The 12,525-nt window shown below is 46.0% G+C and overlaps 1 protein-coding gene across 1 annotated transcript in view; it reads left to right on the top strand.

Annotated features, from left to right (window-relative positions):
- The window catches only part of INO80D (INO80 complex subunit D), a 36,980-nt gene that overhangs the window by 722 nt on the left and 23,733 nt on the right, over positions 1–12,525 (top strand). The gene's annotated exons all lie outside the window — the stretch shown is intronic.

Raw genomic sequence — 12,525 nt, 5'->3', positions numbered from 1 at the left:
CAGGAGTATCTGAATAACATCCATTTGACCCCCTTTCGATTGCTCACCCGAGCCTAAACTCTGATTATAAGCTAGCATTAACGCTAAGCCTAAATACTGATTACAAGCTACCATTAACCCAAACACTGATTACAAACTACCATTAACGCTAAGCCTAAATACTGATTACAAGCTACCATTAACCCAAACACTGATTACAAACTACCATTAACGCTAAGCCTAAATACTGATTACAAGCTACCATTAACCCAAACACTGATTACAAGCTACCATTAACGCAAAGCCTAAACACTGATTACAAGCTACCATTAAACCAAACACTTATTACAACCTAACATTAACCCAAACACTGATTACAAGCTACCATTAACACCAAGCCTAAACACTGATTACAAGCTAACATTAACCCAAACACTGATTATAAGCTACCATTAACGCTAAGCCTAAACACTGATTACAAGCCACCATTAACGCTAAGCCTAAACACTGATTACAAGCTAACATTAACCCAAACACTGATTACAAGCTACCATTAACGCTAAGCCCAAGCACTGATTACAAGCTAGCATTAACGCTAAGCCTATACACTGTTTACAAGCCAGCATTAACGCTAAGCCCAAACACTGATTACAAGCTACCATTAATGCTAAGCCAAAACACTGATTACAAGCTAACATTAACCCAAACACTGATTACAAGCTACCATTAACGCTAAGCCCAAACACTGATTACAAGCTACCATTAACGCTAAACCTAAACACTGATTACAAGCTAACATGAACCCAAACACTGATTACAAACTACCATTAACGCTAAGTCCAAACACTGATTACAAGCTAGCATTAATGCTAAGCCGAAACACTGATTACAAGCTAACATTAACCCAAACACTGATTACAAACTACCATTAACGCTAAGTCTAAACACTGATTACAAGCTAGCATTAATGCTAAGCCTAAACACTGATTACAAGCTACCATTAACACTAAGCCTAAACACTGATTACAAGCTAACATGAACCCAAACACTGATTACAAGCTAGCATTAACGCTAAGCCTAAACACTGATTACAAGCGAGCATTAACCCAAACACTGATTACAAACGACCATTAACGCTAAGTCTAAACACTGATCACAAGCTAGCATTAACGCTAAGCCTATACACTGATTACAAGCCAGCATTAACGCTAAGCCCAAACACTGATTACAAGCTAGCATTAACATTAAGCATATACACTGATTACAAGCCAGCATTAACGCGAAGCCTGTACACTGATTACAAGCCAGCATTAACGCTGAGCCCAAACACTTTACAAGCTAGCATTAACGCTAAGCCTAAACACATTACAAGCTGGCATTAACGCAAAGCCCAAACACTGATTACAAGCTCGCATTAACGCTAAGCCTGTACACTGATTACAAGCCAGCATTAACGCTGAGCCCAAACACTGTTTACAAGCTAGCATTAACGCTAAGCCTAAACACATTACAAGCTGGCATTAACGCTAAGCCCAAACACTGATTACAAGCTAGCATTAACGCTAAACCCAAACACTTATTACAACCTAACATTAACCCAAACACTGATTACAAGCTACCATTAACGCTACCTAAACTATAAGCTACCTAAACACTGATTACAGCTACCATTAACCCAAACACTTATTACAACCTACCATTAACCCAAACACTGATTACAAACTACCATTAATGCTAAGCCTAAACACTGATTACAAGCTAACATTAACCCAAACACTGATTACAAGCTACCATTAACGCAAAGCCTAAACACTGATTACAAGCTACCATTAACCCAAACACTTATTACAACCTATCAATAACCCAAACACTGATTACAAGCTACCATTAACACCAAGCCTAAACACTGATTACAAGCTAACATTAACCCAAACACTGATTATAAGCTACCATTAATGCTAAGCCTCAACACTGATTACAAGCCACCATTAACGCTAAGCCTAAACACTGATTACAAGCTAACATGAACCCAAACACTGATTACAAGCTACCATTAACGCTAAGCCCAAACACTGATTACAAGCTACCATTAACACTAAGCCCAAGCACTGATTACAAGCTAGCATGAACGCTAAGCCTAAACACTGATTACAAGCTAACATTAACCCAAACACTGATTACAAGCTACCATTAACGCGAAGCCCAAACACTGATTAGAAGCTACCATTAACACTAAGCCCAAGCACTGATTACAAGCTAGCATTAACGCTAAGCCTATACACTGTTTACAAGCCAGCATTAACGCGAAGCCCAAACACTGATTACAAGCTAGCATTAACGCTAAGCCCAAACACTGATTATAAGCTACGATTAATGCTAAGCCTAAACACTGATTACAAGCTACTATTAACCCAAACACTGATTACAAGCTACCATTAACGCTAAACCTAAACACTAATTACAAGCTACCATTAAGCTAAGCCTAAATACTGATTACAAGCTACCATTAACCCAAACACTGATTACAAACTACCATTAACGCTAAGCCTAAACACTGATTACAAGCTAACATTAACCCAAACACTGATTACAAGCTACCATTAACGCAAAGCCTAAACACTGATTACAAGCTACCATTAACCCAAACACTTATTACAACCTATCAATAACCCAAACACTGATTACAAGCTACCATTAACACCAAGCCTAAACACTGATTACAAGCTAACATTAACCCAAACACTGATTATAAGCTACCATTAACGCTAAGCCTCAACACTGATTACAAGCCACCATTAACGCTAAGCCTAAACACTGATTACAAGCTAACATGAACCCAAACACTGATTACAAGCTACCATTAACGCTAAGCCCAAACACTGATTACAAGCTACCATTAACACTAAGCCCAAGCACTGATTACAAGCTAGCATTAATGCTAAGCCGAAACACTGATTACAAGCTAACATTAACCCAAACACTGATTACAAACTACCATTAACGCTAAGTCTAAACACTGATTACAAGCTAGCATTAATGCTAAGCCTAAACACTGATTAAAAGCTACCATTAACACTAAGCCTAAACACTGATTACAAGCTAACATGAACCCAAACACTGATTACAAGCTAGCATTAACGCTAAGCCTAAACACTGATTACAAGCGAGCATTAACCCAAACACTGATTACAAACGACCATTAACGCTAAGTCTAAACACTGATCACAAGCTAGCATTAACGCTAAGCCTATACACTGATTACAAGCCAGCATTAACGCTAAGCCCAAACACTGATTACAAGCTAGCATTAACATTAAGCATATACACTGATTACAAGCCAGCATTAACGCGAAGCCTGTACACTGATTACAAGCCAGCATTAACGCTGAGCCCAAACACTGTTTACAAGCTAGCATTAACGCTAAGCCTAAACACATTACAAGCTGGCATTAACGCTAAGCCCAAACACTGATTACAAGCTAGCATTAACGCTAAACCCAAACACTTATTACAACCTAACATTAACCCAAACACTGATTACAAGCTACCATTAACGCTACCTAAACTATAAGCTACCTAAACACTGATTACAGCTACCATTAACCCAAACACTTATTACAACCTACCATTAACCCAAACACTGATTACAAACTACCATTAACGCTAAGCCTAAACACTGATTACAAGCTAACATTAACCCAAACACTGATTACAAGCTACCATTAACGCAAAGCCTAAACACTGATTACAAGCTACCATTAACCCAAACACTTATTACAACCTATCAATAACCCAAACACTGATTACAAGCTACCATTAACACCAAGCCTAAACACTGATTACAAGCTAACATTAACCCAAACACTGATTATAAGCTACCATTAACGCTAAGCCTCAACACTGATTACAAGCCACCATTAACGCTAAGCCTAAACACTGATTACAAGCTAACATGAACCCAAACACTGATTACAAGCCAGCATTAACGCGAAGCCCAAACACTGATTACAAGCTAGCATTAACGCTAAGCCCAAACACTGATTATAAGCTACGATTAATGCTAAGCCTAAACACTGATTACAAGCTACTATTAACCCAAACACTGATTACAAGCTACCATTAACGCTAAACCTAAACACTAATTACAAGCTACCATTAAGCTAAGCCTAAATACTGATTACAAGCTACCATTAACCCAAACACTGATTACAAACTACCATTAACGCTAAGCCTAAACACTGATTACAAGCTAACATTAACCCAAACACTGATTACAAGCTACAATTAACGCAAAGCCTAAACACTGATTACAAGCTACCATTAACCCAAACACTTATTACAACCTATCAATAACCCAAACACTGATTACAAGCTACCATTAACACCAAGCCTAAACACTGATTACAAGCTAACATTAACCCAAACACTGATTATAAGCTACCATTAACGCTAAGCCTCAACACTGATTACAAGCCACCATTAACGCTAAGCCTAAACACTGATTACAAGCTAACATGAACCCAAACACTGATTACAAGCTACCATTAACGCTAAGCCCAAACACTGATTACAAGCTACCATTAACACTAAGCCCAAGCACTGATTACAAGCTAGCATGAACGCTAAGCCTAAACACTGATTACAAGCTAACATTAACCCAAACACTGATTACAAGCTACCATTAACGCGAAGCCCAAACACTGATTAGAAGCTACCATTAACACTAAGCCCAAGCACTGATTACAAGCTAGCATTAACGCTAAGCCTATACACTGTTTACAAGCCAGCATTAACGCGAAGCCCAAACACTGATTACAAGCTAGCATTAACGCTAAGCCCAAACACTGATTATAAGCTACGATTAATGCTAAGCCTAAACACTGATTACAAGCTACTATTAACCCAAACACTGATTACAAGCTACCATTAACGCTAAACCTAAACACTAATTACAAGCTACCATTAAGCTAAGCCTAAATACTGATTACAAGCTACCATTAACCCAAACACTGATTACAAGCTACCATTAACGCTAAGCCTAAACACTGATTACAAGCTACCATTAACCCAAACACTTATTACAACCTACCATTAACGCCAAGCCTAAACACTGATTACAAGCGAACATTAACCCAAACACTGATTACAAGCTACCATTAACGCTAAGCCTAAACACTGATTACAAGCTACCATTAACCCAAACACTTATTACAACCTACCATTAACCCAAACACTGATTACAAACTACCATTAACGCTAAGCCTAAACACTGATTATAAGCTACCATTAACGCCAAGCCTAAACACTGATTACAAGCTAACATGAACCCAAACACTGATTACAAGCTACCATTAACGCCAAGCCTAAACACTGATTACAAGCTACCATTAACGCTGAGCCTAAACACTGATTACAAGCCACCATTAACGCTAAGCCTAAACACTGATTACAAGCTAACATTAACGCTAAGCCTAAACACTGATTACAAGCTAACATTAACCCAAACACTGATTACAAGCTACAATGAACGCTAAGCCCAAACACTGATTACAAGCTACCATTAACACTAAGCCTAAGCACTGATTACAAGCTACCATTAATGCTAAGCCCAAACACTGATTACAAGCTACCATTAACACTAAGCCTAAGCACTGATTACAAGCTAGCATTAGCGCTTAGCCTATACACTTTACAAGCCAGCATTAATGCGAAGCCCAAACACAGATTACAAGCTAGCATTAACGCTAAGCCCACACACTGATTACAAGCTACCATTAATGCTAATCCAAAACACTGATTACAAGCTAGCATTAACGCGAAGCCGAAACACTGATTACAAGCTAACATTAACCCAAACACTGATTACAAACTACCATTAACGCTAAGTCTAAACACTGATTACAAGCTAGCATTAATGCTAAGCCTAAACACTGATTACAAGCTACCATTAACACTAAGCCTAAACACTGATTACAAGCTAACATGAACCCAAACACTGATTACAAGCTAGCATTAACACTAAGCCTAAACACTGATTACAAGCGAGCATTAACCCAAACACTGATTACAAACTACCATTAACGCTAAGTCTAAACACTGATCACAAGCTAGCATTAACGCTAAGCCCAAACACTGATTACAAGCTAGCATTAACATTAAGCATATACACTGATTACAAGCCAGCATTAATGCTGAGCCCAAACACTGATTACAAGCTAGCATTAACACTAAGCCTAAACACTGATTACAAGCCAGCATTAACGCTAAGGCTATACACCGATTACAAGCTAGCATTAACGCTAAGCCTATACACTGATTACAAGCCAGCATTAACGCTAAGCCCAAACACTGATTACAAGCTAGCATTAACGCTAAGCCTGTACACTGATTACAAGCCAGCATTAACGCTGAGCCCAAACACTGTTTACAAGCTAGCATTAACGCTAAGCCTAAACACTGATTACAAGCTGGCATTAACGCTAAGCCCAAACACTGATTACAAGGGAGCATTAACCCAAATACTGATTACAAACTACCATTAACGCTAAGTCTAAACACTGATTACAAGCTAGCATTAACGCTAAACCTAAACACTGATTACAAGCTAGCAGTAACGCTGAGCCTATACACTGATTACAAGCTAGCATTAACGCTAAGCCTATACACTGATTACAAGCCAGCGTTAACGCTAAGCCCAAACACTGATTACAAGCTAGCATTAACGCTAAGCCGAAACACTGATTACAAGGGAGCATTAACCCAAACACTGATTACAAACTACCATTAACGCTAAGCCTATACACTTATTACAAGCTAGCATTAACGCTAAGCCTAAACACTGATTACAAGCTAGCAGTAACGCTGAGCCTATACACTGATTACAAGCTAGCATTAACGCTAAGCCTATACACTAATTACAAGTCAGCGTTAATGCTGAGCCCAAACACTGATTACAAGCTGGCATTAACGCTTAGCTGAAACACTGATTACAATCTAGCATTAACGCTAAACCTAGACACTGATTACAAGCGAGCATTAACGCCAAGCCCAAACACTGATTACAAGCTGGCATTAACGCTAAGCCGAAACACTGATTACAATCTAGCATTAACGCTAAACCTAAACACTGATTACAAGTGAGCATTAACCCAAACACTGATTACAAACTACCATTAACGCTAAGTCGAAACACTGATTACAAGCTCGCATTAACGCTTAGCCGAAACACTGATTACAAGCGAGTATTAATGCTAAGCCCAAACACTGATAACAAGCTAACATTAACCCAAACACTGATTACAAGCTACCATTAACGCTAAGCCCAAACACTGATTACAAGCCAGCATTAACCCAAACACTGATTACAAACTACCATTGATGCTAAGCCGAAACACTGATTACAAGCTAGCATTAACCCAAACACTGATTACAAGCGACCATTAACACTTAGCCTAAACACTGATTACAAGCTACCATTAACCCAAACACTGATTACAAACTACCATTAACCCAAACACTGATTACAAACTACCATTAACCCAAACACTGATTACACACTACCATTAACCCAAACACTGATTACAAGCTAATATTAACCCAAACAATGATGACAAGCCAGCATTAACGCTAAGCCTAAACACTGTTTACAAGCTACCATTAACCCAAACACTGATTAAAAACTACCATTAACCCAAACACTGATTACAAGCTACAATTAACCCAAACAATGATGACAAGCAAGCATTAATGCTAAGCCTAAACACTGATTACAAGCGACCATTAACCCAAACACTGATTACAAGGTAGATTTAACACTAAGCCTAAATACTGATTACGAGCTACCATTAACCCAAACACTGATTACAAGCTCGCATTAACGCCAAGCCTCAACACTGATTATAAGCTAGCATTGATTACAAGCTTCCATTAACGCTAAGCCAAAACACTGATTACAAGCTACCATTAACGCCAAGCCTAAACACTGATTACAAGCCACCATTAACCCAAACACTGATTACAAACTACCATTAACCCAAACACTGATTACAAACTACCATTAACCTAAACATTGATTACAGGTTACCATTAACCCAAACAATGATGACAAGCTGGTATTAGTGCAAAGCCTTAACACTGATGACAAGCTACCATTAACTGAAACACTGATTACAAGCTACCATTAACCCAAACACTGATTACAAACTGCCATTAACCCAAACACTGATTACAATTGACCATTAACCCAAACAATGATGACAAGCTCACATTAACGCTAAGCCTAAACACTGATCACAAGCTACCATTTACGCTAAGCCCAAACACTGATTACAAGCTAGCATTAACGCTAAGCCAAAACACTGATTACAATCTAACATTAACCCAAATCCATAACACTGATTACAAGCTAACATTACCCCAAAGCCATAACACTGATTACAAACTACCATTAACCCAAACGCTGATTACAAAACACTGATTTCTGGTGAAAAAAAACAAACACTGACTGGCATTAACCTAAACAATGATTTTTGGTGAAATTGTCAAAATCAAGACTCTCTGCTCACCTTCATTCCTCTTTACTCCCACCTCTGGAACAAACTCCCCCACTCTCTTTAATCCCACTTCTCCCTCCAGGTCTTTAAAACAGCTGTTCACCACCATCTCTTATCTTCCCCCATCCAAAACCTTGATCTCTTCTACCCCCATTAATTCAAATCCTGGAAGTTCTAGCAGTGTCCATGTGTTTTATACCTCTCCCACCCCTCCCCTCCCCTCCACCCCACCCCCCCTCCCCTCCACCCCACCCGTTCCTCTCCACCCCACCCCTCCACCCCACCCCACCCATTCCCCCCCCACCCCCCCATCACCCCACCCATCACCCCCCACCCCCCCATCACCCCCCCATCCCCCCTCCCACCCCCCATCCCCCCCCCCACCCCTCCCATCCCCCCTCCCACCCCCCCATCCCCCCCCCACCCCCCCATCCCCCCCCACCCCCCACCCCCCCACCCACCCCCCCATCCCCCCCCCACCCCCCCATCCCCCCCCCCACCCCTCCCCACCCCCCCCCCCACCCCACCCATCCCCCCCACCACCCCTCCCATCCCCCCCCCACCCCCCCATCCCCCCCCCACCCCACCCATCCCCCCTCCCACCCCTCCCATCACCCCCCACCCCCCCACCCACCCCCCCATCCCCACCCCACCCCCCCATCCCCCCCCCACCCCACCCACCCCCCCATCCCCCCCCCACCCCTCCCATCCCCCCCTCCCATTCCCCCCTCCCACCCCCCCATCCCCCCCCCCACCCCTCCCATCCCCCCCACCCACCCCCCCATCCCCCCCCCCACCCCCCCATCCCCCCTCCCACCCCTCCCATCCCCCCACCCACCCCTCCCATCCCCCCTCCCACCCCTCCCATTCCCCCCTCCCATTCCCCCCCCCACCCCTCCCATCCCCCCACCCACCCCCCCATCCCCCCCCCACCCCTCCCATCCCCCCTCCCACCCCTCCCATCCCCCCACCCACCCCCCCACCCCTCCCATCCCCCCTCCCACCCCACCCATCCCCCCACCCACCCCTCCCATTCCCCCCACCCACCCCACCCATCCCCCCACCCACCCCACCCATTCCCCCCCCACCCCACCCATTCCCCCCTCCCACCCCTCCCATTCCCCCCACCCACCCCACCCCTCCCCCCTCCCCTCCCTCCCCTCCCCCCACCCCCCTCCCCCCCCCCCCCCTCCCCCTCCCTCCCCTCCCCCCTCCCCTCCCACCCCTCCCATTCCCCCCCCCCACCCCTCCCCACCCCCCCCTCCCCCCCTCCCCTCCCATTCCCCCCCACCCCACCCCTCCCATTCCCCCCCACCCCTCCCCTCCCATTCCCCCCCACCCCTCCCCTCCCATTCCCCCCCACCCCTCCCACCCCTCCCATTCCCCCCCACCCCTCCCACCCCTCCCATTCCCCCCCACCCCTCCCACCCCTCCCCTCCCATTCCCCCCCCACCCCTCCCCTCCCATTCCCCCCCCACCCCTCCCCTCCCATTCCCCCCCACCCCTCCCCTCCCCCCCCCACCCCTCCCCTCCCCCCCCACCCCTCCCCCCCACCCCTCCCCTCCCCCCCCACCCCTCCCCTCCCCCCCCACCCCTCCCCTCCCACCCCTCCCCTCCCCCCCCCACCCCTCCCCTCCCTTCCCCCCCCCACCCCTCCCCTCCCTCCCCCCCCACCCCTCCCCTCCCTCCCCCCCCATTCCCCCCCCCATTCCCCCCCCATTCCCCCCTCCCATTCCCCCCCTTCCCATTCCCCCCCTCCCATTCCCCCCCTCCCATTCCCCCCTCCCACCCCTCCCATTCCCCCCCTCCCATTCCCCCCTCCCACCCCTCCCATTCCCCCCCTCCCATTCCCCCCTCCCACCCCTCCCATTCCCCCCCTCCCACCCCTCCCATTCCCCCCCTCCCACCCCTCCCATTCCCCCCCTCCCACCCCTCCCATTCCCCCCCTCCCACCCCTCCCATTCCCCCCCTCCCATTCCCCCCCTCCCATTCCCCCCCTCCCATTCCCCCCCTCCCATTCCCCCCCTCCCATTCCCCTCCTCCCACCCCTCCCATTCCCCCCCTCCCACTCCTCCCATTCCCCCCCTCCCACTCCTCCCATTCCCCCCCTCCCACTCCTCCCATTCCCCCCCTCCCACTCCTCCCATTCCCCCCCTCCCACCCCTCCCATTCCCCCCCTCCCACCCCTCCCACCCCTCCCATTCCCCCCATCCCACCCCTCCCATTCCCCCCCTCCCACCCCTCCCATTCCCCCCCTCCCACCCCTCCCATTCCCCCCCTCCCACCCCTCCCATTCCCCCCCTCCCACCCCTCCCATTCCCCCCTCCCACCCCTCCCACCCCTCCCATTCCCCCCTCCCATTCCCCCCCTCCCACCCCTCCCATTCCCCCCCTCCCATCCCTCCCTCCCACCCCTCCAATTCCCCCCTCCCATTACCCCCACCCTCCCCCTCCCCCTCCCCCTCCGCCTCCTCCCTCGCTCTCTTCAATCCCACTCCTCCCTCCAGGTCTTTAAAACAGCTGTTCACCACCATCTCTTATCTTCCCCCATCCAAAACCTTGATCTTTTCTACCCCCGCTAATTCACCCCAGAGTCCTTGCAGTGTTCATATGTTTTATACCACTCCCACCTCCCCCCACTCCAAGGGCCTTTCACTCACTCACCGCAGGCAGGTTGGTGGTCTTTCCGTCTTCTATCGACTCCTCTCTGGCCTTGCCCCCCCAGCTCTCTCTGGGCTCTGTCCCGCAAATATTCCTACAGGTCGCACAAGATCTGCCTGCAACCCTCTTATGGTTAAACTGCCAAAATCAAGACTGTCTGCTCACCTTCACTCCTTCATTCCTCTTTTCTCCCGCCTCTGGAACAAACTCCCTCACTCTCTTCAATCCCACTCCACCCTCCAGGTCTTTAAAACAGCTGTTCACCACCATCTCTTATCTTCCCCCATCCAAAACCTTGATCTTTTCTATCCCCGATAATTTCACCCCAATTCCACTTTTTGAAATACCAACTTCTGACCTGGAAGTCCTTGGTGTCCTTGTGTTTTATACTTCTCCCACCCCCCACCCCTTCCCACGCCTCCTTCCCCCGAGCCCTCTCCCTCCCACACATCTCCCTGCTCTCAAATGTTGTGTGCTCTCAAGTGTTTGTGTGCTTCCCATTCTCTTGTCTTCCGCTCCCTCTTTTTATATATTTTGTTTGTCTAGTTGATTTGTTTGTGAAGTAAATGTCACGGGGGGTTCTGGAATGTCAGCTCTTTCACGAGCCTCGATTCAGTATACAAAAAAAAAAAGAAAAAAAAGAAGAAAAAAAAGCCCTCTCCCTCCCACAGATCTTCCGATATCCCTGTTCTCTGCTGTTGTATTTGTGTGCTTCCTTCTCTCTCCCCATCTTGTCTCCCGCTCCATTTATTGTATGTTTTGTGTGTCGTTTTTTTTTTTTGTGTGTGTGTTTGATGCTAGCCCCAACACGAGCCTCGATCTTGTATACAAAAAAATAAAAATAAACTACCATTAACCCTAGCCATAACACTGATTACAAGTTGACCCTAACTAATTTATAAAAGCAATAATTTGTGTGATGATTTTGTGCTTATTACACACACATGTGAAGCAAAAAGCATGTTGAGCAATTGGTTTGCTTCTGTCCGTCCATCAATCCGTCCACAAGTCAATTTATGATCGAGGAACAACTTAATTTCAATTGAATGTTATATTTTAAACATGAATCGTGAAAGCAACCTGCAGTTTTGTAATACTTTGTCTCGGGATTTGTCCCGATCACACATGTGCAGAGAGGAGTGAGGTAATTGTTTTATTCTACCTGTCTGACAGTCAAACAAAAATGATAATCATGTCTGTACGATAACATAAACCATGTCTGTCTGTTTGTTTGTTGTGCTACAATTTGAGAAAGGATTAACAGATTTTAACGAAACCAACAATGGTATATTCAGAGAACTCGTAACAAAGTTTGTGAGGCAAAAAAATGGAAG

Source organism: Myxine glutinosa, chromosome 7, assembly GCF_964187855.1.
Source record: "Myxine glutinosa chromosome 7, kmMyxGlut1.1, whole genome shotgun sequence".
Lineage (NCBI taxonomy): Eukaryota > Metazoa > Chordata > Myxini > Myxiniformes > Myxinidae > Myxine > Myxine glutinosa.
The sequence above is the reverse complement of the archived record's forward strand: the minus strand, read 5'-3'. Positions and strand labels throughout refer to the sequence as shown.